Consider the following 26,647-nt stretch of genomic DNA (forward strand, 5'->3'; position numbering starts at 1 on the left):
TCGTCTACCACCAAACTCTTCGTCGCTCTCAGCACACTACACCATCCGAGTCAAGCCGAGTTGAGGCGAAGCGTACCGATGCACAGTGCACAGAGCCTATGCACCTCGCTCTGCATGCGTGAGAGTTTGGGCGTTTGAGAGGCCCTGCTATAGAGGTTTCTGTCCGCGGTGTCAGTCGAGTTCATCTGGGCTTTTTTCAGATCCTTCTTCACTTCCAGTACCCATTATTATTATTATTATTATTATTATTATTATTATTATTATTATTATTAATATTAATATTATTTGGGAGGAGAGATGGGCCCAGTTTTACGGGCTGATGCCCTTCCTTAAGCCAGTGCGACCTGCGACGACATGTCCACCAGCTAGGCCCGTCAGCCCGATGACAGTATGACCCTGTTCCTGATCTTATGAAATTACCTTCCATGGCCAGCCTGTTCTCCTTGTCTCATACCTTGCAGTTTCTTTGTCTGGGGATACCTGAAGGCTCAAGTGTACCTACGTAAGCCACAAATACTAGACAACCTGAAAGGTGCCATCCGTCAAGAAAACAATTTGCAATTTGGCCACACAGTTGGAATCGCATAGCTCTGAGGTTTCGTTAGGGAGATGGTGGATTCAAGTCCAATCGTCGGTAGCCCTGAAGATGGTTTTCCATTGTTTCCCATTTTCACTCCATGCAAATACTGGGGCTATACCTTAATTAATTTCCCATCTTTGCAGCCCCGAAAATGTGGCGAGACATTAAAACACTAGAGGCGATACCACGAGAATCAACCAGAAGGGTAATGTGGAACTTCAGGGAGAGACTTGCATAAGAAATAAGATGGTTAACATTTGGAGGATATCATTTTCAAAACAAAGCGATGTTCTTTATGTATTTGAAGTAAATGGCAAATGCTGTTGTTTCAAACTGTGAAATACAATTTTGAATAGTTTCTAGCACTGCTTTGTTAATTACATTTTACGTTCAGGAGTTACATCTGCCGCACTCTCTACGTATGTTTGTTTACAGTCTATCTTGCTGTTAAACGAGTTTAACAGTAAATTAAAGGCAAAATGATTAAAATAAGATAATGGCTTTTCTTTGGTGGTACTAAAGGAAACAATTTTTCTTTTCATTTACACTGGTACACAACAACCTCATTTATCTTGCCCTGAATTATACATATTTCAGGTTTATTGAAGCTGGTATTTTTCCGATACAGAGGTAAGATTCTACTGATGAAGTTTGTAAAGTTGTCGATCCCTCTCAAGTTTCTTGAATCATTTGAAAACATTCCTGGTTGCTCAGATATAGGTGAGTGACTTAAATGCCTGCTTGCAAAATGACATGATGAAGCTCAAAAAGCTAATGGTTTACTTAGGACATCAGATGGAAACATCTCGAACTAAACTTAAGCCGGTGAAACACCTACGCCATTGTGCTGCGCTCAAATACCACTCAGATTTCAAACATAAGAAACTGATTTTGTAAAACTCTGAGATTAATTTTCTGTTTAACAACATTTTCCAGTAGCTGTGTCCATACAGCAAAAACCATTGCCCTGTGTTCGCAATTGCTTGATGCTACTGCACAGACTATCAATGTGATATACACTGGGTGCAGTCCATATGTTGATGGAATGTAGTAGAGTAAGGTCATACTGAAATGTAAGACTAAGAAATGGAATAAACAAGCAAGACAAAAAGCGTCTGCTGACCACATGCCAGACTGTTGGCACTGCTGCAGAAATGTGGTTAAGGTGAGAGGTATTGAAGCAAGTAAGTGTGAAGGGAACATTTTGGTGATATGACTGGTTGGTCACATTCTGAGATATGAAGGGTGTGTTCATGTAGTTTTGGAGAAAGGTGTAGGGATCAGTATGGAGACAAGGATGTAGTGATGAAGAGATTGGCCAACCAGGCCAACCGGACAGTACCTTAACATTCACAGAGGTTGGGTGTTCACGTAGGCAAGCACTGCTGACTGCAGTGCTGACGACGTGTCATCTCTTAATCTGCGGTCCTTCGGACTGTGTGATGCAGGGGTTGTAGTGCTATGGGGTGGTTTTTGTAGAGTAAGGTGAGATGGATTGAAGAACTGCTTCAGAGCAGTTGACAAAATACAATAGGTCCATCGCAGCTCATCACACTGCTCAACCCCTGCGCCTGGCCATTTTCTGTGTAACTTATTGCTACAGTGCATGCACATAAACAAATGAGTCTAACTTCACTAACCTTGTATTGATTATGGTGAAATTTACTGGAGACCTTTGGTAAGAATCCTGGTAATGATTCCTGGTGTGGTAGGCTGTGTAGCAGTGACCTCTGTGAAGGGGCACACAATAACTTTTGCATGTGTACCTTGTTTCACTTCATTTGCCGTTGCTAGAACACACTCTGCACTTTCTGGTTGGATTTTGTTTCATTCCTGTAGCTGGAATTACGACTAGAACATCACTGGGGCAATCCAAATACTTATCCGCATATAATTCAAATCTCGTCCCACGAACCTGCTACGCAGGCGTAGCAGGGGGAGAGGTGATACTCCCACGTGGCGCGTCCCAGGTGGCGGATAGGGGGGTCCTAACCGGCTTGCCGGCGGACTTGAGGGAAATAAAATACCTCTCGCGGACCAAACACACACCCCCTGTGGGTGGGGGAGGCAGATGAATAATGCACCCACGGTATCCCCTGCCTGTCGTGCGAGGCGACTAAAAGGGGCGACCAAGGGATGAATGAATTAGAACCATGCAACTACTTTTGATTCGTACCATCATGCGGGGAACACCATGGGTTGCATGTACTTGCGAGTAGTAACACTAACATGGTACGAAATATGTTTGTGATTCGTTGCAGTAAAAAGCCTGGCCTGGTGGATTCCAGTACCCGTGCGTTGTACCCATGTGGGCAACACCGCGGGTCTGGGCGTAGCCTGTGAGTTGTACCACTATATGAGCGACACCGTGGGTCTGCGTTGCCTGTGATTAGTACTCACTATGTGCGGAACACCACGGGGCCCTTGGGACCGGCACCCGTGACTAGTACCCTAGGTGCGGAAACTCATCGGTTTGCGTTGGCTGTGAGTGACGCCATTGTGTGCGAAACACCATAGGTCTGCGTTACCTGTACGAAGTACAATCCTTGTGAGTAGTACCATCTTTTGTGGAACACCGTGAGTCTTCGCAACTTCTGATTAATACCCCAACATGACACATACCATGGTTCTCTTTTACTCGCGACATGTACCATTCTGTGGGGCCTTAGACGTGGATTTTGCACCCCCTTTAGACACCAAGCATCATTGTGCTTTGTAAGTGGTACCTTGGTCGGTAATACTGTTATTTTCGTTCTCTATTGAATCCGATCCACTGGTTTTTGTTTTTGTTTGTTTTGTTGGGTTCCTGTCCATCCATTCATCTTCATGACATTTTTTTACTTTTTATTTTGGTCAGTGGATGCCTTTGTAATTTTTGTTCTTTCATTTCGTACCATTAGGGGCCGATGACCTTCGCTGTTAGGCCCCGTAAAACAACAAGCATCATCATCATCACAAATCTCGTCTGCGTCGAGTTCGTGTTCAGTTTAGGAAGCGCCATCTTACCCACGTCATGGCTCCTTGAACGATGTAAACATGAGGTTGGAAAACTTGGCAAATGAATCATAAAACAGATGAAGAACGTAAAGCAAATCTAGTATGGAATAAAACCTTCAACACCGAGATTCTAGTAACCTTGACTGTTGGCTAGTTTCAGAAGGTTCGACAGATGTCACCAAATGTACGAGTCTCGTGAAGTCGAGTTAACTCGTCTCCCGTCCGCAATGTGTTAAGCATGGATAGCCCTCTACCCGTTCTTGAAGCAACTAATTCTTGCTTCACATTTCTTTTGGCATCCTGGTATTTGCAAACACTACCTTGAACTGACACACAAGTGAACAAGACAAAGCCTGACTCGGCTTGCTTTGCACAGCATTGCCAGGATTACTACAGTGTTACTGCCGTACAATTAAAGATGATCTGCTGCATGTTGTGTGTTTTACAAACAAACAAAGCAACCCCATGGCCTACCAAGCAACCGCTGCTCAGCGCAAAGGCCTGCAGATTCCAAAATGTTGCGTGGTCAGCACGACGAATTGTCATGGCCGTTCTTCTTCTTCTGTATTAAATTTTATTAAGATGCTAGCTTGTACCTGTGGCTTCACCTGCGTTTATTCATTCAACTGCTAAATACTTTTAAACTATTTAAAAGCAAAGTAAATTTTTAAAAATTGTTAACACACAGGATTATTACATAAATTGCATAAATTATATTATTTTATTTTAAATTATATTGTTACTTTCAATACTCCAGATACGGGGTTAGTGGATGGCACAAATACTATAAAACAGTGTGAAACACCATACATATTACACAAAAAACAAATTAATTTTTCCTTATAGAGCTTCCAGATAAAGTAAAGTGCCCTTCCATTTGGAGCCAAGATGTTTAATGTGTTTGTGTTTGCGTTTCCAACTCTTAACTAACCTACGTACATTTGACCATGGGAGAAGTACATTTTCTGAGGATCAACTTTTAGCAATTGCCCTTTTGCCTTGTTGATGCACATAGTGAAATGCAAACAAATGGGGAACTGCAGACGTCTAAATTGAAATGGTATATCTGAAGGGACATTATAAATCCGAGGAATAAATGTCATTTCACCTGTGGCATGCTGAGTCATGATGGTAACTTCAGTAATATAGGGCATCAGTCATGTTCTATTGCAGAGGCAAGGAGAATTTATATTCCTGAGAAGGAAAATTGGTGCCACAACCATTTGAGGCTACTCCAGGTGGCTCAAAGTTGTTCAGAAGCACTGTCATGTAATTGACAGCCTCATCTGTATTACATGTCATGTTGATAGATTTGTAAATTTATAGAACACCACGTAATTATTGTTGATAATGTTAACAGCATTTCTTGGAGCAAGAATTGCTCTTTTTGACATAGCCATGCATGATCATTGAAATGCTGTGTCCACCTATGTTAAAAATTTCAGATCTCTGCATGCCGTAAAATTGGCTGGGTATTGCACACGTACACACAGGCGAATACTTCCGGATATCACCGAAACAATGTGACTCTTTATGTCGGGGTCCGAAATGGCTTCCTATGACATGGACTTAAAATGGCTTCTTGACTTGTATTACCTATTTAATGTAAATTGCCTAGTGACAGTGAATCTATAAATTGAGGTGATGGGTGCAATAACAACTTAAGTCTGGAAACACTGTTTTGAGAAAATCACATCCAAAGTTTTGAAACACTGTAAATATCAAAGTTTTCCATTTATAGACGTCTTAATTTATACATATAATTTAACGACAGTTCTTAACAAAATTTCCATTTCACTGTGAATTTAAATTTCACTAGGTCTTAAATATTTTGATTTAAATGTGAGTTTAGTTAAGTCATTGCATAGACTGACAATCAGCACCTTAAATTGGCATTTATTGGCAGTACATTTGTTCAAAATAATTTAATATGGAAAAACAGCTAACCTATACTGATTAATAAGTATATTTTTATAATAATATTGTAATATGTATATTATTAGAGCCTGGATTTCCATGCAAATGCATGTTTTTAAATAAGCTAGCTACACTTCTCAAACTTTGCAAATATTTGTTTTACGGCTTAACAATTCCAGATAACCGTTCTTTTTCCGTGCATGTTTGCATGTTTTGGCATTTTTCGGAGAAAATTCATGCATAATGCATATTTGGAAGATTTTGGATTTAATAGCGCATATTTGGACGTTTAATATTGCATAATATGACTTTTATTCTGACTTTGACGCATATATATTGTTAACTTGCATCATAGTGCATTTTCTGAATGTTAGTTTGCAGAATTTGGGACAATTTTTCACGTTGTAGGCTACAGTATGTCTATTACTGAGAGACGGAGAGAATGTATTCCTGGCATCCTATGTGACAACCATAGTTAGTAGCCTACATACGGTACAGGTCCTAGAGTTTAATGCAATTAACCAAACACTTTCTTATCTGTTGCTTGAGTAAACAATGACGTAAGTCGGAAGACCCATGTCGAAATCTAATTCTTAGGAATAAGGTGTCCCAGTTTTACAGTTGTACATTGCTATAAATTGAACCGTAAATTGTGCATTAATCATTGACGGCTTATGTTCGTCTGTTAGACGAACAAAAGAAACCTTGTATCGCACTTCTGTGGCGCCGCGTTACTGGGATAGCAGCTTACAAACTCTGGTTTTTCATTGAACCTTCTACGGTTGTTATCCTGGAATGTCCTACCCGGAACTCTCAGTCGTCACACGTCTATGTTATCGCAGCAAGCAATCGTTACCACTTATTGAGGACATTCAAATGTGTCTGCAATCATCGCATGGAGAAGCAGATAGAGATAAGTTGATCAAACTAATTCGTTCAAATCCTGATTTTGAATTCGTCAAGCTTATAAAAGACGTAGTGGTGAAAATGCAAAAGACGTACAGTTTGACCTCACTTTGTCCAAATGTCTTCATTGAATTATGCATCTATCACTTCTCGTGACGTAAAAAGATAATTTTCTGTGCTTAAGTATGTGCTGAATGATAAACGGATGAGCTTAAATCAAGACAATTTGGAGAAATTAGGGTAGTTTTTGTTCATGTTTCAAAAGGAACTGAATTTTGATAGTGCATATTTTCCAGTTAATTGTGCATGTTTTGCCAAATGATAGTGCATGAATGCATGCATATTTTGAGGTTTGATAGTGCATGGAAATCCGGGCTCTATATATTATATTATGTATTGTAATATATAATTTCTAAAAAAAATAAACTATTTTCTTAATAATGCACTTTTGAAAGAAAGAAATTTTGATCAGAGAATAATGATTAAATGATTTCTTATACACTGGCATTGCCTTGATAAGTTAGACTAAGTTAAGTAAAATGTATTCATATAATAATAATAATAATAATAATAATAATAATAATAATTACAGTACATGATCTTTATTGCCAACCATAGTACATACACCATTGGTATAAAATAATAAAGAAAGACATTAATAATAATAATAATAATAATAATAATAATAATAATAATAATGTTATTTGCTTTACGTCCCACTAACTACTTTTTAAGGTCTTCGGAGATGCCGAGGTGCCGGAATTTAGTCCCGCAGGAGTTCTTTTACGTGCCAGTAAATCTACTGACACGGGGCTGTCGTATTTGAGCACCTTCAAATACCACCGGACTGAGCCAGAATCGAACCTGCCAAGTTGGGGTTAGAAGGCCAGCGCCTTAACCGTCTGAGCCACTCAGCCCGGCAAAGAAAGACATTGACACACTACTTAACTCCACTAAGTCCATAACTATATCTACTATGTAGCATCTCACACATGAGCGGATAGCCAGCTCCATATGCAAGACGCTACCGCTACAACTAACTAAACTAACGATTTAATTACATTAAATCCATGCTACTCTATTCTAAAACTGACTGGTCACGGCATCCCCCTGATGAGGAATAATCCATCCTTCCCAAAAAATGCCACAATCAGCCGTGCATCACGATGCCAGAAAACCGCTGTCATTGCTATTCCTCATCAGCCCTTATGTAACAGGCCGCACGTGGCCCGTCGCAACTTTCTTCTCCAGCCAAGACTCTGCTCATTACACTGTCACATTGACACCATACTTCCTCTCACCTGTGCAGACGTACTTATTCATCACTTCCTTGGGATAGGTCTGGCCTATCCCTCCCGCTAACAACTTACGTCATACACTCCACTATCTCACATGAAAGCATCTCGCCCTGGACGGATAGTTAGTCCCATGAACAAGATGCTGACTCTACATCTAACTAAACTAACTGCTCAGCCAGACTCCTTTTTTTTCTACACACAGTCCATCCTTCACAAATCTCATTATCTGTTACTCCCAGCACTATATTCTACATAGACTTCCACTACACACATACAAACATGATACTGTATAGGCTTTCGGGCTTATGCCGTGTCAAGAAAATAAGGTGAAATTCTTTACGTTTCGCAGAGAACTGTGCTCTGCGTCATCAGAAGAAAATCTAGACTGTCCGCGAGAAAGGCTTCTCATGGGCTGGATATGTCCTTAAGTGTAGTCGGGAATGTGCTGCACACTGTTGCGTGTACGTCGTGTGGCTGTCGTAGTGTTCAGATTGAGAGGTGGTGGGGAGGGGGAAGCAGCACGTAAGTAACACCCACTCTATAGCACACAAACCATTTAGCAGACACTCTCTATCAGTTCTTCTAATTCCTACTTCCTTTTTCTTTCCTAGATTTTTGAATTTACCTGAGCGTAAATACAAGTATGAAGAGGGGAGTTCTATCAACCTACTTTCTTTAATTTCAATATATCATACATAGCACGATATGCCTCAACAAGGATCCTGAAAACTAGCATGTATCAGCAACAACATAGACTAAGAATGAACATAGTACCTGTTAAACAAGCTACAGAATCTCAATCTACTGAACCCAGTGTTCTCCGCAAAATTGCGGCCCAACAATGCCTGAACGCAACATTCCCCGCAAAATTGCGGCCCAACAATGCACCTTGATTCTATCCATACAACAGTTGGACATAATGCTGGCACACTGCATAGATATTTGAACTTGACACCAAAACCTCAGTGACCCTTTATTCTCTAAGAACTATACCCTATTTTTAACCTCAGCTATACAGTTTTTTGGAATATGTGGCATTCATGGGACTCCAGCATGCCAAAGCCCTTCATTATACCATGAGTATATATCTTGTTTGATGTAATGTTGGTAACAGAATAGACATTTGAATGGGACTCAAACAAGTCAAAACCCTATAATTGTACCATATGTATATATCTTAACATTAGTATTATATTAGAATAAGGCATTCTTGTTTAATTAGTTTTTAGTAATGTTTTTATTATGTACAATCGCTATTAAGCAGGTTCACCAACAGCTGATGATGACCTATTTACAGGTCAAAACCGGTACTGTTTTAATGTAAATAATACTAAACATTTTGTAAATTAAAGTATTGATTAGGTGGAAAACTAACCCTTTATACTTGTGTGTAGAACATCCAAGAAAGGAAGGCATCTGTTCGACTCCATCTCCATAGTGAATTTAAATGAAGGATGTTGCTGATTTAGGTGGTTTAGAAATAGATGAAGTTTCTCAGGACCTTCTGGTTTGGACACTGCTTTTACTCTCATGATACAACATTTTTATCTTGTTAATTAATGATTTTGGTACATTCCTTATCAGTAGGTATTCCCACACATGTTTTCTCTTAACTGTATGATAAGCTTTTTTGTTGTACTGTATGTCAATTACCCATTACAATCTCCCTTCATCCACCCATTTAAAATATATAAATCTTTTAGTGCACATAACTCCAGCAGCCTTTCCCCATATCTATTAAAACTTTTTCTTTACTCCTCCTTCGACACTCCCTAAATTCCGTATCATCTCTCCCATAATCCGGTACTCTATTGCTAACTCTTGCATTCCAACCACCCATTAAAATCATCCAGTCTTCTTCATACAACCCTTTAATCGTGTTTATTTCTTCAATCAATTCCTCAAAAAAGTGTTTATTTGCATATACTGAGTCTTTTGGATGGTTGTGTAGGAGGGCCAGACAAATTGGCCCGTGATCCCCTAAACCATCCTACCGTTTACCTCATTCTGGATTCTCTCCACTCTCCCGGCTACCTCGTTTCTTATTCCCCCTGGGTTCCTCCCCATCTTCCGTATTTTTTCTTATCACATTTACTACTCTATATCCGTCCCATTCAATTTCTATACCTTGCCCTAACCAAGGCTCCGCTAAGGCAATTATCTCAATTTTTTTTACTAATTCCACAATTTCTCTGTTCCCTGACTTTCCCATTAAACCCTCAATGTTCAGCATTCCTATAGACATATATAGTTATTTATTTTCTCCTCCTCTGCCCCCCTCCCCGCCTTGTGTTTTTTTCCACTGCCAGCTTTGCTTCTCGTAATTCTCCCTTGTGCGCCCTCCTCAGCCCTCTCATCTTCCGTGTCTTTCTTGCCCCTCCCTCTTTCCCCTTCTCTGAGCCGGAACCCTTTCTACCCCCCCTCCCAATAAATCTTTCATACTTATCGATCTTCCCTTATTCAACGCCTGTCTTCTCTCCACTCTCCTCTCGGGGAGGCTGGATCACTTCCCTGTCTAATTATGTCTCTTCCCTTCCCTCTCTTCTGTCTCTCTTATCTCTACTGATGACGTCTTGTGCTCGGTCAGTGCAACTCCCTTCTTCCCCGCCCATTTCCAGCTTCAGCAGTTTCTCCAGGTTCCAAGTTTGCAACCATTTCATGTCTGTTGTAACCAAACACTTCCCTACCATCTTCACTCTCCTTCCACATATGCCGCTTTAAAATTTCCATCTGCTTCCTCCCACCCTTGTCTATCTCTGCCTTCAAATATATATTTGAGCCTTTCAGATTCACTACATTTCTTAATAATATGTCCTCCAACAGGGTTGAAATCAATCTCATTTTCACCAGCCTATCCCATTGTTTCTTCCTACTGTATACAAATCATCAGTGTCTATTTCAGAGAAGTTCATTTTCATACTGTTTGCAATTATATCTACCACTTTCAGCACTAACTCCACTTTTGATTCTTTTTTATCCTCTGGTGCTCAATACACGAAAACATTCTTCCTTGTTGACTTCTGCATTGCCACCCTTGTTCCTTTCTTTATTTCTGCCAATTCCTCTTCCAAAGCATCCACCTTTTCTCTCGAACTTCCCACTTTCTCTTCTAAGTCAGCTATCTTATTGTTTACCCCACCAATTTCTTCTTTAATAAATTTTTTTAGGTCTTTCATCTCTCTTATTTGTGTGGATTAGTGTTCCTGCAGCATTTCTTTAATCTCTTCTCCCTTACTTGCTTCCTTTAGCACTCTCTTTATTTCTTCCAATTCCTCCCACCCAAATGGTCCCAAATTGGGACCTGGGTTCTTCTCTACTACTCCCACCACCAACAACATTGCTATCACCACTGCACACAACATGATTTCTAGCAGCCCCTTAGTGCTGCTTTTATCTCTCCCTCCTTCCATTCCACACTTCTTCCAGCACCACCTTGCTCCTTGCCAACACCCTATTCTTATCGTGTACTGCTGCGCCGTTATTCCCATCTCTCACTCCTCATTTCCACCGACACGTCTGCACTGTACGTTGTCTCGCTCATGACTGTAATAATAATCACAAAACAGGAGTTTATGAACATTCATTCTTGAATGGTTTCCTCAGTCTCACTGATTTCACTTTGCAGTTCACTTTCCTCCACAACACTCTCTTGCTCTAATATGTGCTCAAGTGCATCTGCATTCTCCAATTTTTAAAACTTGAGTAAAGAAAGAACATAATTTTTCTTTGTTAACTTCAATGAGGCCACAAAGAAAAGTGTCTTGCACTATTTTATCAGCTAGTTCCCAAAACAGATTAAACATTTCTTCCTATCTTTCTCTGGGAAAAAATATGTGGCAGTTTCTCTTGCAACAATTTTCAGTATAACTGAATACTTTCTTGGAAGCATTCTTGCCACTAGTACTCGCTTAGCGGTCAGCACGATTCCTCTTGGCTTTGTTCTGCGCGTGTTTCCAAGTGTCTCGTTGAAATAATCTCTTCTTTCCATTATTCTGCATTGTTCATTCATTTAACTTCTCATCTGCCTCCTGATCACTCATCTTTAGAGAATAAAACTACGAAAACCACACGCAACAGTCACAAGACAACTCTCGCTCATTCCCGCATGTGTGCGATGCCGCCACGTCGAAGCACATAAGCTGTTCGCCGGAAGAATGACTTGCTACACAGCTGTATATAATGCAGGCTCCTGCCATCTAGTGTTGATATAACAAAATAATATTTGGCGGATAGATGAAGAACGTATTGAGGATTATAAAAAAAGCATTCGCCGGAAAAACGACTTAAGTCGACTTAAGTGGTTATTGTATGTATAGACAAGAAAAGTGTTCCACCGATCAATACTTATTTATTGTGAATGGATTATTACACTAATACCGGTTTCAGCCTTTCTTCCTATCTTTCTCTGACTATAAATGTTATGTACTAGCTGATGGTGGCCATGAAAGGCCGAAACCGGTATTAGTGTAATAATCCATTCACAATAAATAAGTATTTATTGGTGTAACACTTTTCTTGTCTATACATTGAATCCAATCAATACGGAAAATGAAACTTATAAATAATAAGTGGTTATTGCACCCATCGCCTCAATTTTATCATGATATATCTGGTTGGAATGCCATATCCCAACACACGTTTTGTGCTGGTTTTTCATTGATAACTCCTCAACAAATGCGAAAATGAAAAATCTGGCTTAGAGTTGAATTTGGAGACCCTTCCATCCAGATATGTTAAAAATTTCAGAACTCTGCCTGCCGTAGATTTGACTGGGCATCGCACACACATACACACACAAAAACTTCATTTATTATTATTATTATTATTATTATTGTTGTTGTTGTTATTATTATTATTATTATTATTATTATTATTATTATTATTATTATTATTATTATTATTATTATTATTATTATTATTATAGATGTGGCTGCATTTAAGATATGCATTCTGTTGTATTTCTCAACACTAGATGTCACCTTTGTTGCACTTGCTTATTGGAGTGGAGGTAATGCTGCCTGCTGGCATGAGTCATGGTGATGACAGAGTGGAACATGGAGTGTAACTCTCCTGCATGTAACTGTCCTGTGTCATATGTGTCGCCTGGATCAGAGGGCTAATTCGAGGTCTGCTCCAGCTGTTACAATCAAGGAGCTATTGGACTGTGATAGCAGCCCACTCTAAAAACCAAGAATAAAGCCGAGCTGATTTGTCGTGCTGACCGAGCATAATCTCATTATCTGCAGACCTTTCGACTGAGCGCGGCCCATGAGCTTTGTTTTGTTTTGCAATATTCCGTGAAACATTCCCAAACATGTAGGGCTGGTTTTCTGTCAAAGTCAGTATTGCTCAACAAAGGACTTATATGTTTAGAAAGTACATGTAGACTTTTTTCTCATACTCATGTCAAAAGATAAAATGTTATTTAAAATACAATAAAAGCTTAATCAATTTCAAGTCCATATAACACACCAATGTTTACATTTGCGACTTCAACAACTTGGTGCTCCTGCAGTATGAGTGTGTTCCTTTAGAAAAAAATATTATGAAAAAATGCATAATATTTAGAAAGAAAGAATACATTCTGTCAGGAACCATAGAAATAACTGGTAGGAAAAAATCCTACAAGAAAATCTTCACAAAGTGGCCGATAGATAGTAGTAAACAACAGAAACATGTGGCAGCATCTTATTGTGAGCAAGTCCTCCCTTTATTGTTTAATCTATAAATCAAGTTGAATGTTTATTACCTTGGATATTAGTTATTTTTGTTGCGTTTTTCCAAAAAGTTTTCCTTCCAACCATATTTCAAGAAGAAGAAAGATGATGGTAGTAGGATGTTTCCACGTCGCCAGTAAAATGGCTCATTACGAACTAAATGTTTAGTTTGAGAACACGATGCATGCCTTGCCACTTGGTCCGGGCTTTTCACTTTCGACTTTCCAGTCCGACCTCCTCGGTCTCTTCCAACCTCAACGGTATAAGGTTTGTGGGGCCTAAGGAATCTTTCAGGGCTGGGCAAACATCATTCTTGTGTAGTATAATTGTGAATTTTTTTATTTATTTGTATTTTGCCATTTGATAAATAAAGAACAATGAAAATTCTGTGTTTTTTCCCCTTCAATTCCTATGGATTTTAATAGAGAGACTGGTTATGGAATTTTCTCTAAAATGGGTTAATCAGTTCCAGGTGGCAGACTTCCTATCGGTTGTTTACCTTGCCTTTTCTTAAAGGTTTTCAAAGAAAGAAATTTATCAAAGATTTCCCTTGATAAATTATTCCAATCCCTAACTCTTTGTCCTATAAATGAATATTTGCCCCAATTTATCCTCTTGAATTCCAACTTGATCTTCAAATTATTTTTAAAAACTCCACTCAAGCTTATTCGTCTGTTAATGTCATGGGTTCTGTTATGTGGCAGTCAGTCAGGACAAATTACCTTGCTACACTAGGAGAGTATTTCTAGAAGTGAAAATTCCAACCGAGCATTAGTGAAACTGAAGTTACTCGTTTTCATTTGCACAACACAGTGGGTATGATAAAACACAACATATGGAATAACATCCTCCTGAAGCTCTGTGGCAGCGTTACTACTTTCTGTTCTTCGGTTGAATAGTGTGCCACTGAGCTTGATAGCTGCAGTCGCTTAAGTGCAGCCTGTGTCCAGTATTCAGGAAATAGTTCGAATCCCACTGTTGGCAGCCGTGAAAATGGTTTTCCATGGTTTCCCATTTTCACAACAGGTAAATGCTGGGGCTGTACCTTAATTTAGGTCACGGCCGCTTCCTTTCCACTCCTAGCCTTTCCTGTCCCATCATCGCCATAAGGCCTACCTGTGTCACTGTAACGTAAAGCATCTTGTAAAATAAAAAGGAATATCTTGTAATAAATAAAAAGGAATAGTGTGCCCTAGTCTTTACGTTAAGATTATTACCATTATTATTACCAATCGAGAAATAAAATGACGTATGGCTCTTAGTGCCAGGAGTGTCTGAGGACAAGTTTGGCTTGCTAGATGCGGGTCTTTTGAATTGAGCTGCGTATCATGATGAGAATGAAATGTTGATGAAGACGACACATACACCCAGCCCCTGTGCCAGCGGAATTAACCAATTATGGTTAAAATTCTCGATCCTGCCGGGAATCTAACCCAGGACCCCTGTGGCCAAAGGCCAGCACGCTAACCATTTAGCCATGGAGCTGGACATATTACAGATATAAGCAATTGACTATGGTGTCCCTAGGTACAGATCTTCCTGGTCACTAAGATTGTAAATAACAAGTAGACTTCGTTCACCTACACATGGAGCGATATGTATTGCAATCAACCTCTATCTCTGCAAGCAATGATCACATGATTGGAGATGGTTTGCTGTCCATCACATAAAGGGTACCTGGCTTTGAACAGCCTCAAGAGATTTGGATCAAATTGACCAGATACAGGCAAATCAGAAGGTATGGAGATCTATAGAAATGGAAAAGACCTTCACCATGTTGCGACTGAGAAACTAACAGTGAAGCACATCATTCGAAACTGCTCCCTTGAGTTTCATCAGGGTGAATGAAAGATCTTTGTCCAGAGACACCAAAATCAGTGATTTACATTAGTAATTTAGATTTTAAATTGTAACTATTTGTAATTACTCGTATGGGATCCCTAGCACTTAAGCCCTTGTAAACGTCTGCTGACTGTACCCTAACCAACCATGTATACAGCTCTTGATAAGTGTGTAATAATTACAACCCTATTCAATCCAGCAAAGAGGTTTTGTGAGCCTGATCTCTGTCATACAGCATCTTAATATATCCTTAGAGTTTCCCAGCGCTCACACTCACGTGTAGACCAGAATTCTCTACTGACCAGATCAGTAAGAAGTAATAATCACGAGGCCTCATTTGATTTGATATAGTTACCGTTTAGGCTCCCTGCACATTAATTTTGCCATTCCATGAGTTTTAATTAATATTGTCAGGTGATCATATATATAAATGAAAAAAATGATCAAATCCAGAGTAAAACTTGGCAGTAACAGTCTCACAATAATCCAAGTATATGCTCCACAGACAGGATGATATGATGACGAAAAGCAAGAGTTCCCTGAGAAATTGGAGGACAATGTACAAGAGGATAATATTATGATAAAAGAGGATCTAATTGCCCAATTTGGAGTAGATAGAACAGGCTATGAAGAGGTAATGGGGCCCTTTGGATATGGGGGAAGGATTGCTGAAGGCGAGAATGTCCTAGATTTCTGTGCCAGAAATAACATGATTTGGCCAGTATCCAGTATTTGGGTTTGGACCCGACTGTCAGCCGTCCTGAAGATGGTTTTTCCATAGCTTCCCATTTTCACACCAGGCAAATTTTGGGGCTGTACCTTAATTAAGGCCACATCTGCTTCTTTCTCACTCGTAGCCCTTTCCTCGCCCATTGTGGCCATAAGATCTATAAGTGTCGGTGCAACTTAAAAGCAAATTATAAAAATAAAAAAAAGAATCATTATTGTATGTAATATTTTTAGCACACATTTATGGCTACCAAAAGAAAGTCATGAGCCTGGGAATAATTCACAGAAAGCCAGAAAATGAAGTATGTATTGAACCCTTTCTGGCCTGGGATACGAAGCCACAGTGGAAACAAAGTTCAGGTAACCATGACAACAAATGTGGCAACGCCCAGGGCCTGTGCAGAATTCGAACACACTTCTCCGCACCCTTGATCTTAACAGCTGGATCTCCTGGGGTGGTTTGTCCGGATCTATAAATTTATATCTAGCTTACAGGCTTAAGGGTGTGGAGGAAATTCAGGACGCACTATACTACGGCAATTCTTCCAATAGGAGCAAACTAAATTTTAATGTCCTTGGCAAAATAAAATAATATTTAAGATAATATAGTATACAAGTCTTTGGGACCATACCACCGAGTACATATAACTACGAAAATACATAACAAAATAATATTAATTTTCAGACGAGATAATTGTTAACCATGGTTACTCAGATAAATGCATTCCCAATATAGTATCTAACAAGTTACTGTAATTACGAATGCGTCAGCGAAACCTATATGCTATTCCCTTCGACACAGGGAACCAAGTTACAACTAAACAAGAAAACACTTGAAACTGGTTGAGTGGTTAATCCCCCTCCCTTACAATTATTACATACAAAAAATGAAATGAAATTATAGACCTAATAGAGTGGTCCCCTACTTGCGACAGAGAAATACGAACCCAACATCATTACGTGAGTAAAGTCAGAATTTACTCTTAACACATAATCAAATCACTTATATAAGCAGTCAAGAAACACAAAGGAAAACAATTAAAAGAAAAATACACATTCAAACACTGGCTGTATGAATATATCTGTCCAGGTCAAAGGAACCCGAACGATTCTACGTTGAATATGCCAGGATTCGAATCGTGGGTCTTCTGGTATTGTAGCGGGTTGCTGAAAGAAAAACCCTATCTATTTTATTTGCAAAGGGATCCTATCGGCTAAATTCATTAAATAATTACCTGGCCCTACGGCTGAACAATTTCATTGTATACGAAACAAACAGAACGGATTTACAACTCCCTTGTGAAGAGAAATACGATTTTTGGTCGAGGGTCTGTATTTTATCATAACTCTGTTCATTAAGGGTTATAAATTTCATGTTGTTGGTCCGTATTGAACTGAGAATAACATATGAGTAAACAACACAGTAAAGGTTTCCACCTATTCAATACAAAATATATTCACAATATTTTAAAGTTACATGGAACTAGTTTCGACCCATGTTCTTAGGATTTCGTCAAGAGTGATCTTTGCTTTGATGTGGCTGATGATGACCCCTAGATGGGTCGAAACTAGTTCCATGTAACTTTAAAATATTGTGAATATATTTTGTATTGAATAGGTGGAAACCTTTACTGTGTTGTTTACTCATATGTTATAACACTGTTCTCCTCTCAGCCGCAACATCGGCCTTCTCTAGCTAACAACTTCCTTCTTTAAAATCCGTTGTGAGACTACACACTATACTAAACTTCTCATTCTCTTGAAACAAATCACCTGCTTTTTAATTTCTCTTATATATAAACCATAGCAGTAGCCTTTGGTAAAACATCAAGTCACAACTTTAAATAATTAGATCATTAACAGGGATCTTCACACTATTTAACTCACACTGACACAGACTCAAGAAATACAGACCCGGGTTCATGACCTGGGCACGCCGAAGAATAACAAAGAAACAATGCTTTTAAACTCGATAATTAGGCATAAAAGAAATATTACACTTCTTTGCAATGCAGGGGAATAGTAGGATTAACATAAAATGCTTCCTTCCGGAAACCCCTTTCTAAAATGGAGGTTTTGATTCGAATCCCAGCGTAGTTCATCACACAGCATACAGCATATCCGTATCCATAGACCTTATGCCATAAATCTACTGCTAATTTGATATTTAAAGGAAAATGTATTGAGTGCATACCTACTTCACTGAGACGCTTAAGCCACGAAGGAGAGCGGACGCATGAGTAGAGAGCTCGGGAGTGGGAGTAAGGAGTGAGTGCTGAGTGCAGGAAGCTTGTGAGGAGTTTGACAACAATGATTGGAGTAAATCAATACAGGGCGGCTATTGGAGGATGGCAGAGGACAATCAAGAAAGAAGTAAAATCAGGTGGGTATAAAGTGGATTTGGTAATCAAAGGAGAAGTAGTGTTAACAGCGGCAGTGGTTATAATGTTGCTACTGATTGGAGGTGTAGAGCTGAACCCAGGCCCGACATCTAGTGGAAATGAGGGACGGGAAGACATAGAAGAATTCAAAAAATGGGTAAAAGAGACGGTGGTAGAAGTGTGCCCCTTTGAGCAAATTAAGAATATGATCCAAGAACAAACCAGGGAGTTTGGAAAAATGAAGTTATGGCTAGGAGAAATGACGGACGATATAACATCACAAGTGAGAAAGAACGACGAGGAAGTGGCAATATTAAGAGAAAGAATAGGACGACTGGAAGAGGAGACGTTGAAATTGAAAGCGGAAGTGAATGCCAATACATTGAATCGCAGGAAGAAGTGCTTATTTATTTATGGGGTGCCTGAGGAGGTGAGAGAAGACAAAGTACGTACAATTTACAAAGTAGTCGACTTAATACAGGGGAAATTGAAACTTAACTTTAGCGAAGTGGACATAGATGACGTACAGAGAGTGGGAAGAACTAGGGGCAACAGGCCTATCAAAGTAGAACTGTTTTCTACGTTGATGGCTGATGCTGTGATAGGCAATGCGAGTAACATGCAGAGAGAAAAAATATGGATCAAGAGAGACGTGGGATGGGAGGCTATTAGGAATGAGAAAATACTCAGAAAACACAAGATACGTGCGATAAATCAAGGACTGAGAGCTACTATTAAAGGACAAGAGCTAGTGGTATCAGGCAGAAATTGGAAGAGGAACTGGTCTGTGAATAGACTGCTGGACTTAGAAATGAAGATTAAAAAAGACGAAGAAAAAATGAGCAGTGCAACGAGAGGTGGGGAAGTGAGGAGAGATAACAGTAACAGTGTAATGTGTGAAGAGGGTCAGAGAGAGGCGCTAAGTGAAAATGTAACCATGAACAGTGAAGAAGTCCAGGAAGAGGCGACAAGTGAAAGAGTGACCATAAGCAGTGAAGAAAGGCAGGGGAGTGAAAGCAGTGAAGTAAGGGAAGTGACGGGTAAAAAGGTGACGTCAGAGGCAACCGGAGGATGTCTCAATAGGAGTTGGGAAAGAGGCAAGGGCAGAAGATTAACGGAGATGATGGGAGCTGAAGGTGGAGGCAAAAGAACACAACAGAGTGAAGATGGTGATGAAGTGGAGGCCAAAAGAGGTGGCAGAGAAACAGGAAGGTATAGAAAACTGACAGACATGTGGGATTCAGGTAGAAATGAGAAGGGTGTAGTCACTAGAAGTAAAAAGAACAATAGTATAGGGAGTAGTGAAAATAAAGATTGTTAGATGTAAGAATGTAGTGTTGAGGAATGAGTGTTTGGTATTTGTAGGTGAAGATGAAGTGATATTTTGAAGGTTGTGATGATGTATGAGTGTGTGGGATTTGTAGATGGAGATTTATTTGATGGTAGACGAGTGTGTGCTAGGGCTGAAATGTGGTGTTGGAAGTAGAGGTGGTATATGTTGAAATGTGGTGTTGGAAAGGTATGGAGAAGTGGTGGTGCACTCATGAGTAAGTTGTATTTAATGTGATGGTATATGAGTGGGTGGTATTTGTAGATGTTGAAATGTGGTGTTGGAAAAGTATGAAGATGTAGTAATGTAATTTGGCTATTTGTAAATTTTGGTTTGGTGGAAGATGGAGTTTTCGGTAGGTAATTATGATGGGTAATAGGATGAGTATGAGTGTATGGTAAATTGAGTATGGTAGATGAGTGTGTGCTAGAGATGAAAGGTGGTGTTGGAAATAGAGGTGGTATATGTTGAAATGTGGTGTTGGAAAGGTATGAGAAGTAGTGGTGCACTCATGAGTAAGTTGTGTTTAAGTGTTGAGAGGGATGTGAATAGAGAGAGTGTTGAGTGATGATGTATTGATTGGTGTTTGTTTGTAAACTTTGGTTTGGTGGACGTGATGACAGATGGATGGTGGACGTTTGATTATTGCTATATTGTGTATGTCCTTTAATTATGTTTATTTAAACTACACATTCTGGGAAAACAACAGGAATATTCAGCAAAGACGTTGGACGTGGCATGAAAGGGCCGAGGATGACTACCGTGGTGACCCTCACTTTGGGGGTTACGTTTCCGGAGTATCTGAGGAATTTCATGGCATGTCCATGGAGTACATTTGATTTTTTTTCTTTTCTTCTTTCTTATTAATATTGTTTTGTTTGCTCATTTTTGTTCTCTGCGTGTTTTCTTTTTCTTTTCTTTTATCTGTACAGTATGTAGAGTTTGAAAATTCAGCAAGGACGTTGGACGTGGCATGAAAGGGCCGAGGATGACTACCGTGGTGACCCTCACTTTGGGGGTTACGTTTCCGGAGTATCTGAGGAATTTCATGGCATGTCCATGGAGTACGTTTGATTTATTTTTTATTTTTATTAATATTGTTTTGTTTGCTCATTTTTGTTCTCTGCGTGTTTTATTTTTCTTTTCTTTTTTCTGTACAGTATGTACAGTTTGAAAGAGTGAATTTTGGCATGGGCTTCTTTCTCACTCGTAGAGAGGATCAAATGGGTATTATTGCTGTAGATCTAGAGAAAAATAATAAAGTATCAAAGTAAAGCATACCTACTTCTAGAGAAAATACATGCATTAATTATACTATATTTACATGTAGTGACTATAGGCCTACGATATATATTCCACCATCTTAATTTTTAACCTAATGCACTCATAAAGTAAATCTTAAAAAGCATCTATTCAAAAATAATAAAAACTGTACAACTAACTTGCTCCCAAAATGAACTACGCAATTACTGTAACCCAATGGTGAAAGTGGATTACACCGATTCACCATGATTTCTAGCAAATCAATAATATTAACTCACTCAACAAGCTTCCTACATAAGCCCTGAAATATAATTTTCTTTTTAAAATACATCCTACTCTACTATTAACTTATTTACAAGATACGCATTCATAATTACTAAAAATGGAATGCACTTAGCTGGATACTTCATGACGCCTTCTATTTGAGCCGCAGGGTGGGCCCATGCTAGAAGACTTTAGCCCTCCATATCAGCAACGATCATCACTGTTATACCAAGGGTCCAGAGCTGGGTAGCTGTTTCTTGGAATATGGTTGAATCTCTCATTCTCCACTGAAGACACTGTTACACCAACACAGAATATTATCCACTCATGAACTTAATGTTACAATCACCCTTTATAGTGAGCTCAGGGCTACCGTCACGCACAGAAGTTATGCCCCATTATCTATTAACAATAGTCACAATTCGTTTAAAATGTTATAGAACTTATTCCACACTTGATCGCTCTCAAAACACATACATTTGTGTACTGTTTTTCGCATACGAGCTTATATCTGAATAATTTCTTTGTATAAAGGAGCGGATTCCGGTGATGAGTGACGTGAAGTAGGCTCCAAGACTAGTTCCAGACTGACCTGGGGTGCACCTGCTGCTGGCCTATTTATTTACACTGGCACAAAATGGCTGACCCTAGACTCCTCCCGGAGAGGATATCAATCTGTTCCATTGATATTGTGAATATTAGTGAGGCAGTGCGCTCGAGAGGTAGCTAAACATATTCCATGAACCTCGATTGCATGCGGAAGCTGATTCATTCGTAAACTATCTTGCAATATCCATAGCATCATCCCTGCCTCGTAAGCAATTGCGGGACTCCCCGCGACAGGCCATGTGTTCAGTGTATCGCGTGGGGATGCTTTCTTTACGTGACAGAGTCACTACTGCGTAATTTAAATTCCACGGGATATTTAGCATACCCCTTTCGGACAATCTCTCTACATAATTCCAAAGATGCATGTGTGTCCTTTGTTCTCCTAATCATAATATAATTTGAGATGATAAATTATTCTCTGCTCACCATTTCGTCCCGTTAGGCTAGCTACCTACATAAAATTTCTGTGCGGAATGTTGGCTGTCCGCGATTTTTGCCCCCACTGTATTATCACGTGGTACAGGATCGAGGCCTGCCCTCTTCTATTCTCGTCACGCAGTTATCTCTATCGCATTTGTTCCTTGGATGGAACTTCCCCTGGCTTTCAATTCTCACGCGTTTCCCCTCCCAGATCCGCGTGCGCCAAATACAGTACATGTTTAATAAAATTTTGAATGTATGTGCCTGGATCACTAATTCATGGCTCTAATACAACACAGTATTAATATCAAAAGCAATACTACATTGAGCATGATTTACCATTTGAAGAGCAATAAACATTCCAAGGCTGTCGACCATCAGCTGGTAGCTCTTCTGCTATGCACCGTGCACTTGTAGGTTAAATTACATTCTGTTCTTCTTTCTAATTTTCTGAATAACTCGTTATAATTTTATAGTTAAATACAAAGTTTTAATTTTTAAAACAAGTGACAGTGAGCACTCAGCGCTAATTACAGCACACTTCGTGGTGATCGCGCTACTCTAGGTGGTGGAGTGATGCTAGCAGTGGACAGTGCATTACCGTGTAAACGAAGGACAGATCTCGAACGGAACTGTGAGTTAGTGTGGGTGGAGCTACTCTTTCCTCGACGCCCTGTACTTGTGGGATGTTACTACAGACCACCAAACAGCCCATTCTGTGACCTTGAACAATGTCTGGACTCAGTCATTGCAACTCTCCTTCATGGTGAAGTAATTTTAATGGTGACTTTAACTTGTCTCTAAAGTGGTCTTCTCCAACAACCAGATTGTCAGCTAACAACTGTGACACATATTTTATAGACAGTTTTATTAATGGGCTCAGACCGAAACAGTTTAATATGCACCCAACCCGTGGACCCAGCACCCTGGACCTCATGCTCTTCTCATTAGAACTTAAAACAATAACCCCAGGCAGAAACCTTTTCCAGTACGACCACCAGTCTCTCGATGCTACATTCCTCCTACCCCACCCCTCCTCAAAGCCTCACAGCAGGACATCCTACCGCCCTACCTACATCTGCCGCCGTGCTGACTGGCCTGCAATGTGTGTTGTGCCCTGGAATGCCTTTCCTGGAGCCTTCTTGAAATATCTGATATTGAATCGGCTCTTGATCTGCTGTACGCATGGCTGCAAGCTGCAATTAAAGACTTCGTACCTGCACAACTGGCTACTACCAGCAAATATCAACACTGGATATCATAAGAGACCAGACTGATACTATTTAATAAGACGAGAGCTTGGTGCCTGTGGAAAGACTTCCCTAACCCACACACTCACAATACCTTCATTAAAATCTGCCGCCACACGAGGTTTATGGTCAGAAGAGACTACAAAACACACATAGACACTGTCACTGAAAACGTCCACAGCAATCCCAAGCATTACTAGAGTTGCATCAACACACGGAGAAGGACGGAGTGGGGTCCTGTCAGCGTGAACCACAACGATGCAACAGCAGACGGTGCCGATCACAATGAACTGTTCAACAGGTATTTCTTCTTCAACTTCTCCCCTCCCTTACAAAACCAACCGCTCCCTCCCGTAGGTACAGTTTCAAACAGAACCCTATCAAGCATAACTACCACATCAAGTGAAGTTCATAACCTTCTCCAAACTCTTCGTACCAACAAAGCTACCGGTCCCGACACTATAGGTCCTCTTTTCCTAAAAAATACTGCCAGCACCCTTTGCTTCCCTCTCTCTAAATTATTTAATAGGTGTTTTGCCGCGGGCTATTTTCCTATTACCTGGAAACAGGCAAATATTGTTCCACTTCTCAAATCAGGCAACAAATTTAATGTTTCATCTTACCGACCAGTTTAAATTCTCCCCACACTATCCTTATATTTGAAGAAATTATACACCAGCGTCTCCTCGCATTCACTTTGCCCTATATCTCAACCAAGCAGCATGGTTTTCTACCAGGTGGCTCTTGTCTAACAAACCTGGCCACTCTGCATAGCTTAGCATCACACGCCATTGCAGCTAAATCACAGCTGGATATCTGTTACGTAGACATTTCAAAAGCTTTTGATTCCATAGACCATACTCTGTTGCTCCATAAACTCTCCGATTTAATATACATGGCAGTCTTCTGACCCTTCTTGCTGGCTTCCTACATAACCGTTGGCAGAGAGTGGTAATATCAGGCACTACATCCTCATGGTTACCAGTCACCTCCGGTGTCCCACAAGGCAGTACTCTTGGCCCCTTGCTGTTTTCTTTGTTTATGGACGATCTGCCATCCAAACTCAATGAAACAGCGAATACCCTACTCTTTGCTGACGACTGCAAGATATTTAGGGAGATCCAGAATCCAGCAGATGCAGCTCTGCTACAGTCCTCACAAACTGGTGCCGTACTTGGAAACTTATCCCCAAACCAAAAAAAATGCAGCCACATGACCATAACACTACGTAAATCTCCTCTGCCGACAATCATATTACCTACTCGACAAGCCCATCACTGTAGTTACGCAACAGCGTGACCTAGGTGTAATATTCGATACAAAATTACAATTTAAGATCCATGTAGAAACATATACAACCAAGGCTATGAAATTACTAGGCATTCTCTACCGCTTCACAGAAATTTCTGACCCCATTGCTCTTCGTCACTTCTTCCTCAAGATCATTCAACCTCTCTTAAACTACTGCTCTCCGATTTGGACAACAGCCTCCCCCTCCAGTACTAACCAGTTAGACAGAGCAGTGTCCTTCTTTGCTGCAATTGTAAGGAACAGAAACCCCAAGCTTGGAAATCTGTCTACGCAGCAGGCATTAAGGGTAATAAATATGTCACCGCCGCACATCAGGCGACAGGTAGCTGACCTGAGTTTCCTCCATGGGATCTTAAATGAGCATTACCGCTTGGAACATCTTGTCTCACTCTTCTCTCTCCATGTTCCTTCCCGCTCCTCCAGGACCAAAGACCTTCTCCACATTCCCCACACTCAGCACTCAATACTTCAACGATCTTTCCCTAATCCGCCTCCCAACACTCTTTAACAATATTAATAGGAGTTAAGAGCTTGATATAGCATCAAATAAAAGCATATTCGAGAGGGGTGTAAATAGTCTCTGAAAGATAAATTGAAGTAAATGGATTATACCGTCATCTTGACCTACGACAACTTGGCTATGAACATGGCTATTCTCCTGGTTTTCGATTTGGACAGTTGTTATTAGTAGGCTGTGTACCTGAACTTGTTATATTTTGTTATGTTTGTTATATTTTATTATGAAAGTTTACATTTGTTGATTAGTCTTGACAGTGCTAGTAAAATTTGCTCAGTGTAGCTGTATCTTGTGCTTCATGAATAAATAAATAAAATAAATAAGTAAATAAATAAATAAATAACTAAAAACATTTCATCTCTTTAGCACTCTTCAGTTGTGAAATTATAAAGGTTTCGCCCCAGTGTGGCAGTGGGCTCATCACTTCGATTGCTAGTCAGGCATTTAAACAAATGGAGGTACAGTACATACTTCCTCTAATGCACCGTCACTTCATTCTCCTGCATAGGAGGATTGTAGTGGAGTCTCAACGACTCACTACTGTCGTCGAGAAAAGAATAGACATCCGAGTTTATACGTTAATAAAATGTTTGTCCTTTGTCGCACATAGAAACAAGCTGCACCAAAATGTAGCTTATTTTATTCTATGTTTAATTATGCAGAGTAGACATTTTTATCATACCCAATTAAAATTTTAACGCAGGTTGATTAAAAAAGGTGCCAGTATTTTTTCCATTTCCAACAGAGCACTCACTTTGAAAATTCATAACTATAAAAGTATTGATCTGATCATTACCAGACTTGTTGTTAATCTGTGTACCAGGTTCTTATTTCTGTGAAACAACAATACTGGGCGATCATAGCTTTTTGCCTGCATGTAATTGTTGTGCGAGAACCAAGCACTTGGCCCTAGAAACCCTAGCAACTTTGCCGGGTTGAACATCAATGAGCGTTCCCTGCTGTACACTGAGTGGATGTTTGTTGTTTAAAACCTTTACTGGACTAGCGGTTGATATATGAATGATAGAATTACATAGTATATCATGTATTTCGACGTAAGTTCCGGCTTCATTTTGTTAGTGATCAATGTATCGGTGCACTTCGCAGAATTATTTGGAAACTTACTATCCTCAGAAGTAGAGAAGAAGTCATTGTTTATTCAAAATGTCTCACTTGTACGTGAATGAGAATCTCAGGCAAAATGAAAGATACTGTGAGAATTCTCACTGCTCGGTTCTGTAAGGAATGTAAAGGTTGAGTGTTTATCCTTCATTGTTGGCTTTTCCTGAGCAGGAAAAGTTTAACCCCCTACAGCA

The 26,647-nt window shown here is 39.8% G+C and overlaps 1 protein-coding gene across 3 annotated transcripts in view; it reads left to right on the forward strand.

The window, feature by feature from the left end:
* Positions 1-26,647, forward strand: part of LOC137503384 (sarcalumenin-like) — a 262,108-nt gene that overhangs the window by 189,589 nt on the left and 45,872 nt on the right. The gene's annotated exons all lie outside the window — the stretch shown is intronic.

The sequence above is a fragment of the Anabrus simplex genome, chromosome X (genome assembly GCF_040414725.1).
Source record: "Anabrus simplex isolate iqAnaSimp1 chromosome X, ASM4041472v1, whole genome shotgun sequence".
Classification (NCBI taxonomy): Eukaryota; Metazoa; Arthropoda; class Insecta; order Orthoptera; family Tettigoniidae; genus Anabrus; species Anabrus simplex.